Genomic DNA, 19,016 nt, shown 5'->3' with positions numbered 1-19,016 from the left:
TTCTAGGCAATAGCTCACATTTATGTGGGGACGTAAGAGTTTCTAATATTTTTAATCCTCCAGCACATGAAATGTTGTCTACATTTGAAAAAGTCTGTGAAATGGACATTAGGGTAATGTTTAATAGATCTCTTCATAAACACCATGTGTATAATATGACTGATAATGAAAAAGATTTGTTAACCTTGCTTAAAGCACACGATGTGAGGGTTATGAAACCGGATAAGGGGGGATGGGCTTGTTTTTATGGATGAGGCCGACTATGTGCATAAAATGCGTTCTATTTTAGAGAGTGAGGACTATGGCAAAGTTACTTTGAATGAGGTTAATGGTGCATACCAACATGTCAAAACAGCATTGAATGATTTGTTTATTGAAACTAGTGTTAGTATTGACACCCATCATTATTTGACAATGACAGCACTAATGACACCAGTTATCTTTGGCTTACCCAAGATCCATAAAGACCTTAGCAACCCCCCCTTTAAGCCCAGTAGTTGATGGACGCAAGTATATCACATATGCTTGTGCTAAATTAGCGGATAGCAAAATAAAAGTTTTACTCAATACTGAACCACAAATATGTTGTGATTCCTGGGGTTTTTTGGAAGGAGTTAACACTTTGGAATTTAATGAAGACTTTAACTTCTTGACAGTGGATATTAAAGATCTTGCACTGTCATACCCCAGGACCTGGGAGTTGAATAGGTACCGATTTCCTTAATTTGAAAGGAGTTGAAAATCAGGAGATTAACCTAGTTGAGACTCTGCTCGAGATAGTGTTATCTAATAATTAAATATTGTTTAATAAGGAATTTTTTCTTCAAAAACTAGGGGTGGCAATGGGTTTTCTCTGTGGTGGTAATTTTGCTAATTGTGTCATAGCTTACTGAGGAAGGGAGATCCATTTATATAATACACTTTTTAGGGAGAATGCCATTTGGTACACCTGTTATCAGGATGACATGTTTTTTGTATAGAAGGGCGAATACAGTACAGCCAAAGACTTTGTTAACACCATTACAAGGGTTAACTAATTTTCTCCACTTTACGTTTCAGTTTTAAACTGAATCTATCAGTTTTCTTGATGTGCTGCTATATAAGGATAGATCAAATAAAAGATATGCAGCCCATATCTATAGGAAACCCACTTACTCTAATTCCTTTCTACACTTTGATAGTAGCCACCCATTCCACCAGAAGAGGTCGGTTATGAAAGGGCAGCTAGTTAGTGGCCAATATGGAATCTGCAGATACTGACTTCTATGTGGAATGTGATAGACTAAAAAATATGTTTATCAAGATGGGTTACCCCGCACATCTATTCGAACAGCTGTTGCAAGAAGTCAGTAGGAAAAGAAGTATTGGGCAATTTAAACCTATCCTTTGGAGAGGGCATTTGGATAGCCAGAATGTGGATGACCCTGACTTAACACAACAAAAAAGCCCTTCAGTCAACCATAGTATTGGTAATAGTTACAATATCAGTTTTTAACACCTTTTTCTATGGATACCATCGATTTAAGAGACATCTTAGTCAAAAATTGGGCATTTATAGTCGAGGATAGTACCACTCTGAAAACCTTGGTAGTAGGCCTCATTTAACATTTAGGAGGTGCTCTAACTTGAAAAGCCTTTTGGAAAGGAATAATATATTAAGGAAAGAGACTTGGGGTATGAGAAAGTGTGGATGCTGCCATTATTGTAAGTATATCAAAGTTGGAAAAGTCTTTAATATATACAATAAGACATATGAAGTAAAGGGGAAATTTAATTGTAAAACATCAGGAGTGGTGTACCTTGCTATGTGTCAGCAATGTAAAGGTTTCAATATAGGTAAAACCGAGCGGGTATTAAAATAAAGAATTTATAAACATCAGTACCATATTGCTAAAAAAACAAGTACAAATGCTTTAGTCAAACATATAGCAGAGAATCCCACATGCACTTTTGAATATACAGTTATATAACGGGTCAGCAAGAACATCAGGGGTGGCCCCTGAAAATTGAAGTTGGAGGAGCGTGAGCTTCTATGGCAACTAAGGTCAAACGCCAATGTTTTCCCAGGATTAAATGAATACTGTTCCATTAACTGTGTACTGAACTTGAAATCTTTGGATAGATAGTAGTAGTGACTCATTGATTTATTATTTATTTTTTTATTTGTTTCATATATTTGAGACTGAGTCAATGATGCAACACTAATACATCTAAAATAATAACACATTTCTTAACTTATCAAAGAGTTTTCATTTTAATGGGATGATAAAGATATGCTGTCCATCATTTATTAGTACTTTTGTATTGTGGAAATTATTTATTTTGTTTAGATACTTTTTATATGAATGCTTTTAAGAAAGAAAATTGTCTTTTGTTTTGATTGATTGATTTAAATAATTGTTTAATTGACAAGGCTTTTTAAAGTATAAGATTTTGGGTAATATTGTCTTAAGAAGTTCATTGTATTTTTGATGAACGAAAGCTCTAACAACAATAAACCTGTTGGGATTTAGAAACATTTAGTCTGGCATCTTTCTACGTTTTTTAGCTTAACACCCACTGAAAAGGTCTGTAGCTGCAGGTCTTAAAGACTAGAGGTGTGACTGCTTATATTGTTTGTTTCAGGAATGTCTAGTGTAAATACTTGTGGTACAACCACTTGGTCCTTAGGCCGCACCTTCATACTAATGTGGCTGTAGAAGTCCGTTTATTTGGCACTTCTTTACTTCAAAACTCTTCCTTCTGATTCTAGGTCATTGAGTTATCGTCTTACACCTGCAGTTATTTTTTTTTTTTTTTTTTGTAAACTCCCTGCAGCTGTCCATTAGCACTTGCTTTAGTGCTGGTAAGGAGATCAAGGACACAGATGTAGTGTTATACTGTTGCTGGAGAGTATGCCCCATCTCCCCACTATCTCATGGCTGCCTTTTGAGCTCTGCAGTAGCTGTCCTTGTGAAGTGCCTGCTCACTCCCAGTCTTGTGAAACCTCCTGACAAAGTGGCACACCAGTTTTGCAACATTGAGATTACCAGGCTCTTAACATTGCTGCTGCTGTGAGCCTAGGCTGCCTTTTTCCCCAAAATGGGTAAGTTGCCATTGATTGCACTCTGATTTTCCCCTGCAGTCCCTCCAGTACCTGTACTGCTAACTGAACCTTGGTTGTCTTGGGTGCAGTAAGGGCTCATCCTTGTGCACCATGGGCTGCATACTCTTGCTGTTCTGCTAGATTTAATGTTTGGGATTCACCTCAGTTGTGTACTCACAGAGATGGACCACTTCCCATGTCATCTAATTATTGTGCATACACATCATTTATCCTCCATCTGTTCCATCTAAGAAGAGTTGAATGGGCAGCAGATTTTGCTCTGTTGCTGTCTTTATTGTTCAGTGTTTGCAGAAAAGCTAAGGCCCATTTTTAGCATATGTTCACTCTGTGGTGACCCAGAAGAGACTAGACTTTTTCAGGTACTTTAAAGTTTGAGCTCTTCAGAGACATTTCCAGCGCAAGTTCATAGATGATTACTAGGCTAATGACACAAGAGCCTTTACAAGCCTAGCCAGTAATACTCCTGATATGACAATATTATATCTTATTTCCCCAGATATACGATGGGTAGTATCAGGCTGTGTGGTCTTTGAGTTCTGAGTCATTTTACAGACTGCCTCTGTCCATAAGGGACATGTGCAGTACCCAGGGGGTGAATTTATGGTTCCTCATATATTTATCCAAACTCTTTTTGAAGAGAGTGAGGGACAGGCTTTGTGTTATGAAGATAGGAAGTTTATTCCATTACTTGATAGCTTCTGGGATATGAATCTGTCTCTCCAGCAAGTTTTGTTAGAGTCACAAATAAGATTCAGGTCCATGGAATGTGCAACCCTCATATAATTTTTCTTGCGAACATATAACATTTTCATGACTTCTGGATCAGAGAATGCCTTGTAGGTCAGGCATAAGTTACAGCTCAATAAACGGTATGAGATGGAGTAAAGGGATCAGGTCTTTAGTCTGTCTGCATAAGATATGTGTTTTATGCTTCGTATTTTTTAGTGAGAAATTTGTGGGGCCTCTCCGATTCGTGTAAGTGCCTGGTTAGGTACATGCAGAAGAGAGCACTGTACTCGATTATGGGCTGATTATGGTTGCACTATGACTTCCATTGACCTTGATGCCATACCGTTACTCATAAGTTGAGCCACACAGAAGGATTTCCTCACTGCCTTAACTACCTTATGGTCAAAATGTAGGTTACTATTTATCTGTATTTCTAGGTTCCTCACCACTGGGTCTACTTTTAGGGGTGTGCTATCAGTATTATAATTTGCAGGGTTATCTGATTTACCAAATGGTATGATCATGCATTTTTTAGCATTTAATCTCAGACTGTGGTTTTGGCACCAATTGTTTGTCATTTTTAGGCCTGTTTGTAGGATGTCAACATCATTTGGAGATTTGATGATTGCTCCCAGCTTTACAGTATATACCAAGCAGAAGGGTCCTAATATGGAGCCCTGTGGAACACTACTAGTAACAGGTTTCTTATCAGAAGTGAATTCACCTGTCTGGACGATATGTGTCCTGTCACTGAGACAATTTGCTATCCACCTGATGATGTGTGGGTTTATGCCTAATACAGTAAGTTTACCTGTGATCCCCGAGTGGGGGATTGTGTCAAAAGCTTTGGCCAGGTCTAGATAAGTGGTGTGTACCATTTTACCCTCATCCATGGCCTTGGTGACTTTCTCAAAGAAGTCCACCAGATTGAGCAGGCAAGACCTTCCTCTGACAAAGCCAAATTTGATTTGGTCCAGTGTCTGGAGATTTCCTATGTCATTATTGATCTGGTCCATAATAATTCTCTCCACGGCCTTGCAGATAAGACTGGTCAAGCTTATGGGTCTTTAGTTCCCTGGGTCAGTTGATGGGCCCCCTTTGTGCAGAGGGTTGACTATTGCAATCATCCATTCCTCTGGGAGGCTGTAGTTGGAGGGTTTCTAGTGTCCCTAGAAGATCCTGTTTTAATCTATTTAAGAAGCATCCTGGAATGTTGTCGGGACTTGTGGAGGCTGTGTTTTTGGCTTTAGTTAGCACAGTAAGGACCTGTTCCCTCTTAATGACTGGTAGGGAATGGTTGCAGGTATTTCTTTTGGTGTAGTAGAAGATGATGGGAGGGGGGTGAAGTTTGAACTGAACTTGTTGGCCAGCAGGTTTGTTGTGTTTTCAGGTGGCTGTAAGTGTTGCCATTCATAATTAACTCGGCACTTTGCTGAGCATTTCCCCTGAGGTTATGAACATAATTTAAAACTAGTCCTTATAGTTATCTTTTACCTTGTGTAGATCAATGTGTATTTACCTTTGAGAAGCTTTCTAGGGGCTTGCACAAGTATATAAATACTGAACACAAGCGAGGCTGATTGCCATTTTGTAGAAAGCTGTTGAGATGTAAGCATGTATGTCTGTGTAGTCTATTAGTTAATCAGTTTGTTTATATTTTGTACTGCTGCTATCCATATGTATGTGTTTCTGTGTAATAAAGCATATAAGCGAACTACCCCGGCTGTTCGTCTTCAATAGTAAACCAAGACGAGCAACATGGTGTCAGAATGGGATCCAGAAATCCAGAATCAGGACCAAAAGGCATTCAGTTAATGGTGGAGGAATATAGAGGAATGAATCATCCCTGCTACATGTATAACTCACAAAAAAAGGTCCGAAACGTATTTCAGGTACCAGAGTTTACTTAAATGATTTCTATTCACAAAATATAAAACAAAGCACTCAGAACCGCATTTCTAAGTAAACGAAATGTCCAAAACTGTGACATATTGATAGAAAATACTCAAATTACTATGGAGAATGTTGGAAATAAAGTCCAAATCACATAAAATGTATAAAATAAGGAACATTACTGCATTTTTTTGCTATGAGCTACTTGTTCACATTAATTAAAGCTATTCAAGATATTTGAAGTAAACAGAGAGTTTGAATGTTTGTACAGTATTACAGTACAGTTATTTTGCAAAATACAGCCATTTCAAAGCATATTTCGCAAAGTACAGTGTTTTGAAAAGTTTATTGTGCATTTGACTGTTATTACAAGTCCTGGCTGTGTGTACATGTTTGTACATAATTACAAGGGCCATTTTTTCAGTGTGTTTGGGCATATTTTGTTGGCATGGCTGAAGAATTTCGTAAACCAGCTCCACATGTATTTGACAATAATATTGCAGAGAACTGGAGAGTGTTTGAAGAAGAGTACAATATTTTCATACAAGCTGCATTTTCTGATAAAGATGACCATACAAAGGCAGTTATTCTGCTTAATTTAGCTGGTTCAGAAGCCATAGAAAGAGAGCATTCATTTGTGTATGCACCTGCTGTATTTGCAGGGGAGGGGGAAAAATGTCATATAGTGGTACTGAGTCAAGGGAAGACCCCAAGTGCTTAAAATGTAAATTTAGAGAAATGTGTAACCCCTAAATGAATATTACAATGGAAAGACACTTATTTTATGCAAGAGATCAAAAGCCTGGTGAAACTTCTGCAGCATATATAACAGACTTGAGAAATAAAGCTAAAATGTGCCGATTTGGTGATTTAAGGGATGAGTTGATAAAAAGACTTGTATGTGGTATTAAAGATGATGCTGTGAGAAAGATTTTGCTTCGTGACAGTGATTTAACTTTGAATAAGGCCATTGAGATTTGCCAGATATACCAGCTCAAAGAAATCACACAAATATGCTTACAAATGAGAAATGCATGCTTCCAGTTCATAGTATGCAGCACGTGGTTAAAAGAAACAGACTCAAGCACATGGTAGCTATGGGGAGACCTGCAACAGTCCCTGGGAAACCCCATAGCTTTCTAGCAAATTCCAGAGTGCGCACAGTCTCAGTGAAGCACAAGAATGAGTCAGCAAACTCAAAGAATATGCCTCTACCCAATTTCATAGTCAGCTGTCATAATTGTGGTGCAGATCATGAACCCCAAAGAGAAAAGTGCTTAGCTTTTGGACAGCAGTGACACTAATGCAATAAGTGGAATTATTTCAAAAGGTTTTGTAAATCAAGTAAGGAACATTCTTTTATTAAAATAGAACATTCAAAGAGACATGTTAATCAATTAGAAAACTGTGACCCTACTTTTTATGTTGATGTCTGTACTTAATGAAACAGTCAGTGCAATAGAATTGTGGGCAAAGAATGAAGTGTTGTATACTGTTCCGATAAATGGAAGACCCATAGAGCTCAAAGTAGACACAGGTTCACAGTGCAATGTTATATCAGTAGAAACATTTGCTACAGTATGTGTTGGTGAAAAGCTTGATTTGGCAAAGTGTGCGCAGTTTGTTGCTTATGGTGGTGAAGAAATTTAGACTGAAAGTTCATTAGTGTTTTCATGTTACTCTGCTGAGAACAGCTATAACTTGCAAATTTATGTGGTCAAAACACACATACAGTCATTATTAGGCCTCAGAAACAGATTGAAAATGGGGCAACTTTCATTTAATAAGGAAGTTCACCATGTAAGCTTGAAGGACCACTGTCCTAATTTCACCCAGACTATTTTTTCTACCTATGCTGATCTTTTCGAGAACAAACTAGGCAAACTATCAGTTGTGTACTCCATGAAGTTAAATCCAGAGCTTAGTCCAGTTGTCAGGCTAGCCTGGAAAGTTCTAGTACCTATGCTGAACAGAGTCAAGGCTGAGCTAGATAAAATGGTGCAACAAGGTGTGATTTGCCCATTTTAAGAACCAACTGAATGGTTATTGTCCATGGTCATTGCTCATAAGAAAAGCTCAGATGATATCAAAATATGTATTGAGCCACAAGATTTGAACAGAGCACTGAAAATACCTCATCATCCAATGTGTACAGTCAAAGAAGTCGCTGCTGTCATGCCAAATGCCACTGTGTTTTTCTGTCTTAGATGCAAAGAGTTCATTTTGGCAAATGTTTCTTGACCAAAAGTCTTCATTGCTAACCACTTTTAGTGCTGATTTTGGCAGGGATAGATTTTTGAGAATGCCATTTGGGATAAATTCTGCCAGTGAAGTCTTTCAGCGTGCAATGGAGCAAATTTTTGTGGGTATCTTTGTGCCATTGTGGTAGATGATATTCTAGTAGGGGAATATAGTGAAGCTGAGCATGACAGAAACCTCAGGAAAGTTCTGGAAAGAGCATGTGAAGTGAATCTTAAGCTGAATCCTCAGAAGTGCAAATTCAGACTATGAGAAGTTACTTATGTTGGTCATTTATTTATCAGTTCAGGCATATGACCAGATCCTTCCAAGCAAATAGCAGTTCTCGAGATGCCAGCTCTAGACAATGTTCAAGTCCTACAATGTTTTCTTGGCATGGTTAACTATCTAGGCAAGTTCATTCCAGACGAGCCAACTTTCAGCACCACTTAGAGAGCTGACAAGCAAAGATGTATCTTGATCATGGTTAGAACAAAACCAGAGAGCATTTGATGTCCTGAAACAGAGACTGCCCGTCTACAAACTCTCAGATAGTATGATGTTCACAAACCAGTAACTCTTTCTTGTGATGCTTCAAAATTTGGTCTTGTTGCAGTCATTCTTCAAGAGGGTAGACCAATAGCCTATGCATCCAGAACTCTGACCCAAACTGAAATGCAATGTGCGCAGGTAGAGAAAGAGCTATTCGCAATTGTGTTTGCATGTTCGAAGTTCCATGATTATATTTATGGTAGACCTATCTAGATCAAAACTGACCACCAACCTCTAGTCACTATTTTGAGAAAGTCTATGCATACAGCTCCTGCTAGATTGCAATGCAGGATGCTCATATTGCTTGTTTGTCTTTTCGGCTTTTCCCAGTTAGGGGTCGCCACAGCGGAACTCCGGTCCGCTAATGATTGGCAGTCGATTTTTATGGTGCTGAGTTGCCAGCCTGACGCCCAACCTTCAGCGAAGGCACGCCCATTCACACATGTCTTTCAGAGGCCACTCGACTGCAGGGAGGACATGCAGACTCCACACAGAAGGCACTCCAGCCGAGAATCGAACAGGAGAACCTCTTGCTGTGAGGTAACAACGCAACCGCTGTACCACCACGGATTCAATTTCACTCTTGTCTACACAAAAGGCAAACTTCTTTATCTTGCTGATACTTTATCTAGATCACCCAGAAATACCACTGAACAGCATGAAAATGAGAAATTTGATTTTGAAATAATGGAAGTGAGAATCTTTTCTTCCATATGTCTTGATGAGCTTAGAAGTCATACAGCCTCAGATCCAGTTCTTCTGAAGCTGAACCACTTTGTCAGTCGAGGATGGCTGTCAAAGCAGTCTTGCTTACCAGTAGACCTGCAACCTTATTTTCCTTACAGAGATGAGATTTTGTTTGACAATGGTATCATCATGAAAGCTACTAGTGATTGTTCCAAAATCCTTGCAACAAGAGTATATTACCTTGCATGGTGGCCATCCAGGAACTGCTTCTACCAAAACGGTGAGAGAACTAGTATTTTGGCCATGTATGTCAAAGGATATCGAGAGAGTACTTTCATCTTGTTCTGTATGTAATAGTACAAAGCCACATCAATAGAAAGAACTACTTCAACTAAACTAGATTCCTGAACTACCATGGTCGACAGTAGCTACAGACATTTTCAAAAGGAATGGTCCACATTACTTGGGTGTTAGTAGACACTTATTCAGATTGGTTTGAAATTGACCTACTTCCTAATCCCGCATCCAATACTATCATTACTAAGATGAAGCGTCATTTTGCAGTTCATGGTAGCCCACAAAAAGTTATTTCTGACAATGGTACACAGTTTACAAGCCAGAGTTCAAAAGATTTGCTGAAGAGTAGGACTTTATTCATGTCACGAGTAGCCATGAGTACCCGCAGTCAAATGGTTTGGCAGAACGTGCAGTTCAAAGTGCAAAACAATTACTAGAGAAGTCGAGATGTTTTCTTGAATCTCAGAAATGTTCCTCATGATAAACATCTTGGTTCACCTGCACATCGACTTCTGTCGAGACAAACCAGAACCACACTACTAATTAATAGTACATTATTGGTTCCATGTGTCAAGAACAACAGATCAGTGAAAGCCCATCTGTTAAAGAAGCACTTATACCAGAAGTCCTATTATGGTAAGACCAGCAAACCACTCAATCCATTATGAGAAAGGGAGATAGTGAGGATGCAGACGTCCAAAGGTTTTGATCGGATTGGTATCGTGAAAAGTGTAGAGCTAATATCATACGTTGTGGAATCACAAGGAGCAGAATTTAGGTGGAATCGGAAAAAATTGTTCCTGGTGTCCAAGTCTGTATTGCAGTATCATACCTGTGAGAAAGACTCTATATCTCAGAGTGAGTTGTCCAGTGTTCCAGCTCCAGAGGATGTTCCAGTAAATATCCCTGTTGCTGAGAAGAATCCCAAAACTCCTGTAGCAAGTTGTTCACCGATGACTGTCCATTTTGCTAAATCCAATTCTGATTGCTATATCACTAGATCAGGTCGCATTTCCAGACCATGCTCCAGATACATGGCAACTTGGACATGAAAGTTGTGTTTACTTCTTATTGTCTGTACAATTGCATGTTTATTTTCAAATGTTATTATATTGTGGGCAATTCATTAAAGAGGGAGGATGTAGATCACTATATATGTATACCTTTAAGAAGCTTTCTATAGGCTTGCATAAGTGTATAAATACTGAGCACGTGCGAGTCTGACTGCCATTTTGTAGTCAGCTGTTCAGATGTAAGCATGTATGTCTGTGTAGTCTGTCAGTTAATCAGTTTGTTTATATTTTGTACTGCTGCTATCCATCCTGATGCTTTCTGTGTAATAAAGCATATAAACAAACTACCCCGCCTGTTCGTCTTCAATAGTAAACCAAGACGAGTGACATCTGGGAGGCCATCTTTGCCTCATAGTTTGCTTTGGCATATTTGACCAGCTGTCTAATTTGTTTATTTAGACTGGTGAGTGTCTTTTTGCATTGTTTTGTCTGTTTATTCTTGGCTTTGGAGAGGATTTTTTTCCTTTTGTTAAATAGCCCATTTATGCTAGGGGTCTACCAGGATGGTTTATTTTTGCCAGTAATCATAGATTTGACTCTGACTGGTACTGCCTCCTCTGTGCAGCTATGAATGTGGTTGTACAGTGCTTTTGTGTGCAAAATAGAGTATGCCTCAGTGTCATTCGGCTTTGGACGGGCTTGGAAGTTTAATAAGCTGTCATTTAGTTTGAGGTAATTGGCCTTAGCAAAGTTCTTAACAGGCTTGGAGTTTGATGAATGTTCTAGGTTAGTTGTAATACTAAAAGTGTTCAATTTGTGATCAGATCTTACCAGGGAGGAGTTAATGCATGAGAGGAAACAGCATCCACCCATGTTTGGGAGTAACAGATGTAGGATATTTGTGCCTCTAGTTGGGAAGCTAATTGTTGCTCCAGGGTGCTTGCATTGATGAATTCCAAAAACCTCTGAGCAAGTGAATTATGGGTTTTATAGGTGTCCTAGTTTATAGAGGGGAAGTTGAAGTCATCCAAAAGTATGGTGCTAGGGTGAATGTTAAGAGATAGGTTTAAGTAGGAGGTATGGTTTTCTAGATTCATGTTAGGGGATCTGTAGATAGCAAGGACATGATAGGGGGTCATGGAGCAGCTCAAGCAAGTCATGTTGAACCAGTCTAGCGGTGTACTTGCCCTTTATGAACACTGAGACTCCTCTTCCCTTTGTGTTATCCTGAGCTTAGGGAGATCAAAATGATATGAAAGGCATTGTATTCTTTGATAGCCAGGGTGTTCTCCATGGTTCTGAAACCATGTTTCCTGACTGCAGATGTGTCTGCATTCTTCAGGGTGAGGAGTGTTTCCAGGGAGTGCATTTTTTATTTAAACTCCTAGCACTGAGCAGCAGTTCCTTTCGGTGGTCATAAGTGATTTTTGTTATGTTTGAGAGTGTAACAAGTTGGCACAACCTAAAGCAAGTACTGTGGAGATAGATAAAGTTTTTGCCAAGTAGTGACAAGTGCAAACCATCTCTCTCAAAGCACTATGGTTTGTCGATCATGTCTTCCCAGGCTGACAGGTATTGGATCCCCTTGTTGTGGCACCAGAAACTAAGCCAGTTGTTGAAGTCAATCATTTTTCACTGATACTGTAGCATCATCATGGGTAAAGGTAGGACGCTACTCAATGCTAGATTCATACCAGTCTGAGACACATATTCAGAGAGCTCCATCATGTCTGTCTTCATATATTCCAGTGAAGTATGTCTTAGGTCATTTTCACCCACATGGACTATGACTGTGTCATACTAATACTTGTGGTTTAAAGACCTAAGTGCATGCTGATCTAGCAGGTCCTGCCTCCAGACAAATAGACAACTTACTACAATCTTCTCCTTGTTTAGCCTGGTAAAGGGACATCAGTATGTCTTACAGTATCCCCAATAAGTAGAATGCCAGGTTGAGTGGTGTGATGCCTTATGGGCTTTAAAGTGGGGCTACTATGATTTTCAGAGTTATGTGTTGTGTGAGATCCTGTCCTTTTGAGTGTGTGTGGGGCAACTGAGAGATGCTTCCGATAGATCTTGGAGGTTTGGTTAGATTGCATATGAATACCTCTGCTTATGTGGGTCTATGTGTTTGTTCCCTAGTGTTTGTAGAGAGTGTTTTGGGTGTAACACTGACAACATGGAGTTTTGCCTCCAATGACATTAAATATCTGCATCTCTCACATACTGTGCTTGTCTGTTCTAAAATTAAGTCGTTGTCAGTGAACATGAGGTAGTTACTGCACTACCTCAGGATGTCCATATCCACCGGGCCAAAAACAGAGACGACAGGGAAGTGCCTATCCATTATACCAGATCCTTAGTAGATGGGAAGGAGTAGGGAAGAGTCACTTAATAGTCTAAGTGGTGTTTAGTAGTATACCATAGGATGACCTGCGATTGTGCTGCCCTCTGCAAAACCGGAGACTCTTCAAGCAGCTGTGGACAGTGGGTGACTATGGGGACCGTTTTCTATACAGTATTTTAAACTGGAGAGGTTTGTTTATATACAAGGCACTGGTAACTGTGTTTGTGCACCATGCAAACACAAGGCTTTTATACCAGCAGGATGAAATACTTTTACACAGTTAAGCTCATAGGCCAATCAGATTAACACTCAATAAGCCGTCAACCAGCAGTTCCCAAAACTGATTGGTTGCATTAGTCCTCTACTTCTACCAGAGTGCAGAATAAAATCCTCTTAATGTAAAACAAACTGGTTTTAAGCTCAGGTGCAGTAACAAATGCTTTATAACAAAAGGCAGACCACCTGTAGTATCACAAATCCTTGGCAGTCCTGAGAAATGCTCCCAAATACAGAAAAATGGGCTCAAATCTAGGGATACTTCCACAACCACAGAAAAACTTTGCAAAACTTAGAAATATTTTGGCAAACTCAGGAGACCTTTGACAAACTCAGAAGAGCTTTCTCAGTATCAGAGGAGGTTGGGAAATATCAGGATACTGTTAAAATGACCTAAGAGCAGTACAGCAACAAACAGGTGGCAAACAAGTGCAGGCTGAAAGACAGTTATAAACTTAAACAAATCAATAAATGCAGCACAGAACTGTTAAATAGCACTGAGATAGTTACAGCAAGTGCAAAAAAAAAAATACATCAGCTTTTTAAGCCCACTGATGGCGTTAGCTGAAATCTAAGGGTCTTGCAGTCACAGGTGACCAAGCCAGGCACAGAGAAGCTCACTGCATCTTGGGTGTTGTAGAGGGACCACCTTCTACATCTAGAAGTGTGACTATAACACTTCTTGCTATGGAACTACTGCATTATGCTAGGCAGGTTTGACCGTGTTATATGCTGCCATCAAGCCTTCCAGACCACCTGCAAGGCCAAATTGAAAAGGCTTTTAATCTGTGCCAAGAAACATCATCTTGCTTCTTACTCTGTAAACTTCTAATTTTGCCTGACCTGTCTCAGGCATTCTTTTGGTTTATGCCACATATAGTCCACAATTACAGTACATATCTCAAACATCTGTGCATAAGCTAGTCCAGGAAAAATGGTGAAGGTTTCTGCACCAGATCATTTGTGTGTGACCTCCATTGAAGAATATGTTTGTGCTTTATGATCTACACTTCACGGTTGAGATGCTGTCAGATTTGTCCTTCAGACCAGTAAGACACCTTTTCTACAGGCCTGAGTTTGTACACTGGAAAGTGCTTTTATAAGTGGCCATCAGCTCAGCCCAGTAGATGTCTAAACTTTAGACAGTTATGTGTAAAGAGCTGTTCTTTACATTCCAACTGACATTTCTGTCTGGATGAATCATTTTTTTTATCAAATGTTTATTCTGGGCTGTCATTCAGTCAACCCATTCATTTCCTAATTATCTTTCTGAGTGCTGGTAACAATGTGAGCATATACCCTCTATAACAGCCATCATCTACCATTCTTAACTCATAGGGTTCGTGATAACAGGCAGATAGGCATGCTATTTCTTTCTTTTTTTCCTTTTTTTTTGCTTCTAGTCAATTGTATGGGTCAGTCATAAGACAGCCACTATCAAAAAATCCAAAGAAAATTGCACTACGTCCACAAAGATTACTTGTAAAACAAACAATAGACCTGGGAAGGCGTACAATAAAGCTTGCAGACAGTCAAATTCTCTTCCTTTAATGTCACAACCAAAGCACAAAAACAAAGCTCTGCATTAACGTTCTGAATTACATTTTCGTTTGTAAAACTTCATCAGATGTGGGCTTAACATTTTCAGACTTCTGTGGTGCTCCACATCATGGTTACATCATGTAGAATCCCCCTCCAGCCATGGTGTATTGGCTGTTAAGATCTCAGCAGAATTTTGTTTTTAAATCACTCATGCTGCACAATAAGCAAAGCAAGTTAATCTTGTGTTGAGTTCTACACTATGCTGACTATACACCTCAGCACCTACAGTCAGTGCTGTGCATGTTCAGAAAGCTCATATGGGCTTTCTGAACATGCACAGCACTGTCTGTAGATGCACAGCACCTAAATCTAAAACAAGCATTCTTATAGTCAGGGTTTTTCTCAGTGGGCCTCTTTAGCCCTGTATTTGTAAATTATAGTTTGACTATTATAGATAGTGCCTGGTTTGGGCTTAGTTGCTTAACTTAGTTAGGGTCTTTACAAGGAAAGTAAGGACTTCACTGTATTAGTGTCAGTATACTGTTTTTTGTTTTCTACTTTACTATGTCGGATGACAAGGAAAAGTCCCATCCTAAATCGGAATTCAAGAAATGCTCAGATTGTGGGCAGAAAATGTCCGTCACTGACGGACACATTCAATGTATTTACTGTCTGGGGGCTAAACACCTCCAAGACACTTGCAGCATTTGCCATTCTTTTTCTTCAAGAGTCCTCTTGGAGAGAAGGAGGAAGCTAATTGACAGGGGATTACTGCAGCATTCCTTTCCTGAGGTGTTGAGTAGCCATGAAGGTACTAGCATGTCTTCCAAATCCTCCAAATCTACAAAATCTTCAGACCCCAAAGTGGCAAAAAAGGCAAAAACTTTAGAGGGAGGGTCATGGGTTCCACAGACCTCAGAACTGAGTGTCCCTTTGATTCGGAGCCAGCTCCCAGTATTGGAGCCGGTCTCTGAGGTTCCCTCTTCTCCTCTGCTCCTGTCAGCACCTTCGGTGCATTCATATAAGTCCTCAGTCAGCCTTTCAGATTTGGACATGGATCGGCTAGTGCAGAAGCTTTTACAGGCACCAGGACTTGCCAAATTGTTGTCGGCCCCGACCAGCTCATCGGTGTCGAAGACCATGGAACCGGATTTGTCTACTCCTCCTCTGAGCCGTACTGGACCCTCGGAGATGAAGGAAAACGAACCGATGATTGTCGAACCCTTGGAGCCGATACCTGCACTGGTGTTATCGGCCCATCTACTCGGTTGCCCTCGGCGCCGACCGAGGGCTCTAGGAGCCGACGCTCTCCCATCGGGTCCGGGGAGGATAGTCAGACCGATTTGTCGGTGCCGACTCTTCCTCTCAGGGCTTTGGCTCGGATGAGCTTGGCTCCTACCTTGGGCTCGGAGCCCATGGTTTCGGTGCGGGAGGATCGGACGATACTTTCGGGTCTGTCTACTCCTTCTCGTTGGAGCCATGGCGCCTTCAATGCTATGAGGAGAGTCCTGTCTCCAAAGACAACATCAGCATCGGTTCTGCCTTCCCTCTCCCCTCAAGCTCCTGTGTCTGCTTCTTCGTCTACCCGTCCCCCTAAGCGTAGAGACCCTCAGCCTCAAGTACCCCCACAGGGCGTCCCCTGCTCTTCTGAGACCTCCCCAGATCCCCCCATTGAGGAGGTGCCCAGGAAGAGACTGTGCAAGAAGAGGCACTTAGACTCCCCACAGGAGTCTTTGACATCTGACATGGACTTGGATGAGTCAGAAGGGTCCCCTCAATCCCCCTCTGAGGATATTTCCTTTGCAGAGATATTAGAGATCCTTGGTCAGAGGGGCGATTGGCAATCCAATACCCCTACTGAGGACGAGTCCATGCTCTTGAAGGCTTTTGGGTCTCAACCTTCCACTTCTTGGGTGTCTCCGCCTTACGACGAGCTCATGGAACTGATCTCTTGTAAGGCATGGGAGTCACCGGAGGCCATGGAACCTGTCCCTCACAAGCCAAATAAATTCATGTCTGCCCCAGTGGACAAGCCATTTTTGACCAAGGGAGTGCCTGTTGATGCCATGTTGGTAGCTGCAGCCATCAAAAAGGAAGTGTCTGAAACATCCGCATCTATCCATCCTCCTAACAGAGATTCTAGAATCATGGATAGATATGGGAAACGCATGTTTAGTTCAGCGACTTTTTCTCTGCGATCACTGAAATACTTAACCCATTTTACGAGACTACAAAGAGATCTCCTGAAAGAGTTAGGAGATACTCTCCAGGGTACGGTAGCTGCAGGGGTGGCTGACAAAGTCAACGCAGAGCTCGCTACCCTAAACTCAGTTGTAAACTCGTCCATGTGTCTCATATCTTATGCAGCTGATGGTTCGAGTAGAGCCGCTAGTTAGGGCATTGCTCTCCGAAGACAAGCCTGGATGCGTCTCTGTTCCTTTGCAGAACCCTTTAAGTCTTCCTTTATCAACACCCCATTCGATGGCTCATCACTGTTTGGGCCTAAAGTGAAGGAAACTTTAACGAGGTGTGAGCAGGATGGCAAGACCTTATCTGCCGTTGGAGTCCGTTTCTCTACCCCTACTCAGCCCTACCCCAAGGGCCCTAGGGGAGGGAAAATGTGGTTCTGAAAAGCACAGGGAGCCTTTCAGGACACAAGTGGAGAAACCCCCCCTAGAGGCAGAGGAGGGGGTTATAACGGAAGACACCAACCCCGCAACAGAGGAGGTCTCCAGCAACAGGGTGACAGGGGTCAGTTCTCTGGTCAACCCTACCAGTGTCCCTGAAAGGGGGCCCGGCTGTTCGGCTCTGAAGGCAGTCGGGAGTCGCTTGTCGTTGTACCCAGAAGCCTGGCTAAACATAACATCAGATACATGGGTACAAAGCATCATTTCCAGAGGATATTTCATACCATTCTCCACCCCTCCCATTCCTGTAAACAGAATCCCAGATGTTCCACCCAGTCTCAGGGAACAAGCAATCATAGAGGTCCACAGATTGCTAGAAAAAAGAGTCATCCAACCAGTCCCAGCAGACCAAGTTGGATTCGGAACTTACTCAAGATTCTTTTTGGTACCAAAGAAAACAGGGGACTGGAGACCTATCTTGGACATCAGCAGACTCAACAGTTTGTAAAGAAAGAGAAGTTCCGAATGGTCACGCTTCAGTCCATTCTTCCCTTCCTAGGGAAAGGCGATTGGATGTGCTCCATAGATCTCAAGGACGCGTACTATCACATAAAGATGAACAGACACTCCAGAGATCACCTGCGTTTCCGGCTGGGAGCCAACTATTACCAGTTTCGAGCTCTGCCCTTTGGTCTCACTACAGCCCCCATAGTGTTCACCAAATGCATGGCAGTGGTCACGGCTCACCTGAGGTGTCTAGGATTCCAGGTGTTTCCATACCTAGACGATTGGCTCCTCACCGCTACCACCAGGCATCAATTGACTCAGGAAACACAATACACTCTGACACTCTGCCATCAATTAGGCATTACAATCAACTTCGAAAAGTCTGCCTTATCACCATCGCAGCATACCGTTTTTATAGGAGCAGAGTTAGATACCTCAACTACCATTCTACGGCTTCCAATCGAAAGAGTCTCACTTCTCCGCCAACACGTCAGCTCACTGGTGTCAAAGAACAAAGCTACAGCAGCAGAGGTCTTGAAGGTGCTAGGTTTGATGGCGACAGCAATCCTGGCTATACCACTCGCAAGGATGCATATGCAAATTCTTCAATGGCTCCTGTTTGCTCAGTGATCTTACCAGAAACTACCGATGCACCACATGATTCTCATCACGGATTCTTACAAGAGAGACCTTCGGTGGTGGTTGACATCTCTTCATGTCACAATCGGAAGACTCTTTGCCCCCCCCCCCCCCAGTAGCCACTGTGACCACGGACGCTTCCCTGATAGGGTGGGGGGCATTTTCAGGGAAAGACTGCCCAAGGCACATGGTCGGATCAAAGAATCACATCTGCACATCAATGTTCTAGAGTTGAGAGCGGTACTTCTGGCGTTGCAGTACTTTCAGGACTCTCTTCCTCTAGGAACTATTGCGATTCAGACGGACAACATGTCAGTAGTCTGGTACTTGAACAAGCAAGGTGGAACCAAGTCTTACCCCCTTTGTCGAGAAGCCCTCAGGGTCTGGCAATGGGCTGTGTCATCCCAGCATTTTCTGTTAGCAATGCACATCCCGCGGAAATCCAACGTGATAGCGGACAAGCTAAGCAGGGCGATATTGCTCCCTCACGAGTGGTCTCTCAAACAACAGGTTGCGGAGTTGATTTTCCGCAAATGGGGCCAGCCTTGCTGCAACCTCTTTGC

This window comes from Protopterus annectens, chromosome 2.part2 (genome assembly GCF_019279795.1).
Source record: "Protopterus annectens isolate FY-2018-M chromosome 2.part2, PAN1.0, whole genome shotgun sequence".
NCBI classification, from domain to species: Eukaryota; Metazoa; Chordata; order Ceratodontiformes; family Protopteridae; genus Protopterus; species Protopterus annectens.
The sequence above is the reverse complement of the archived record's forward strand: the minus strand, read 5'-3'. Positions refer to the sequence as shown.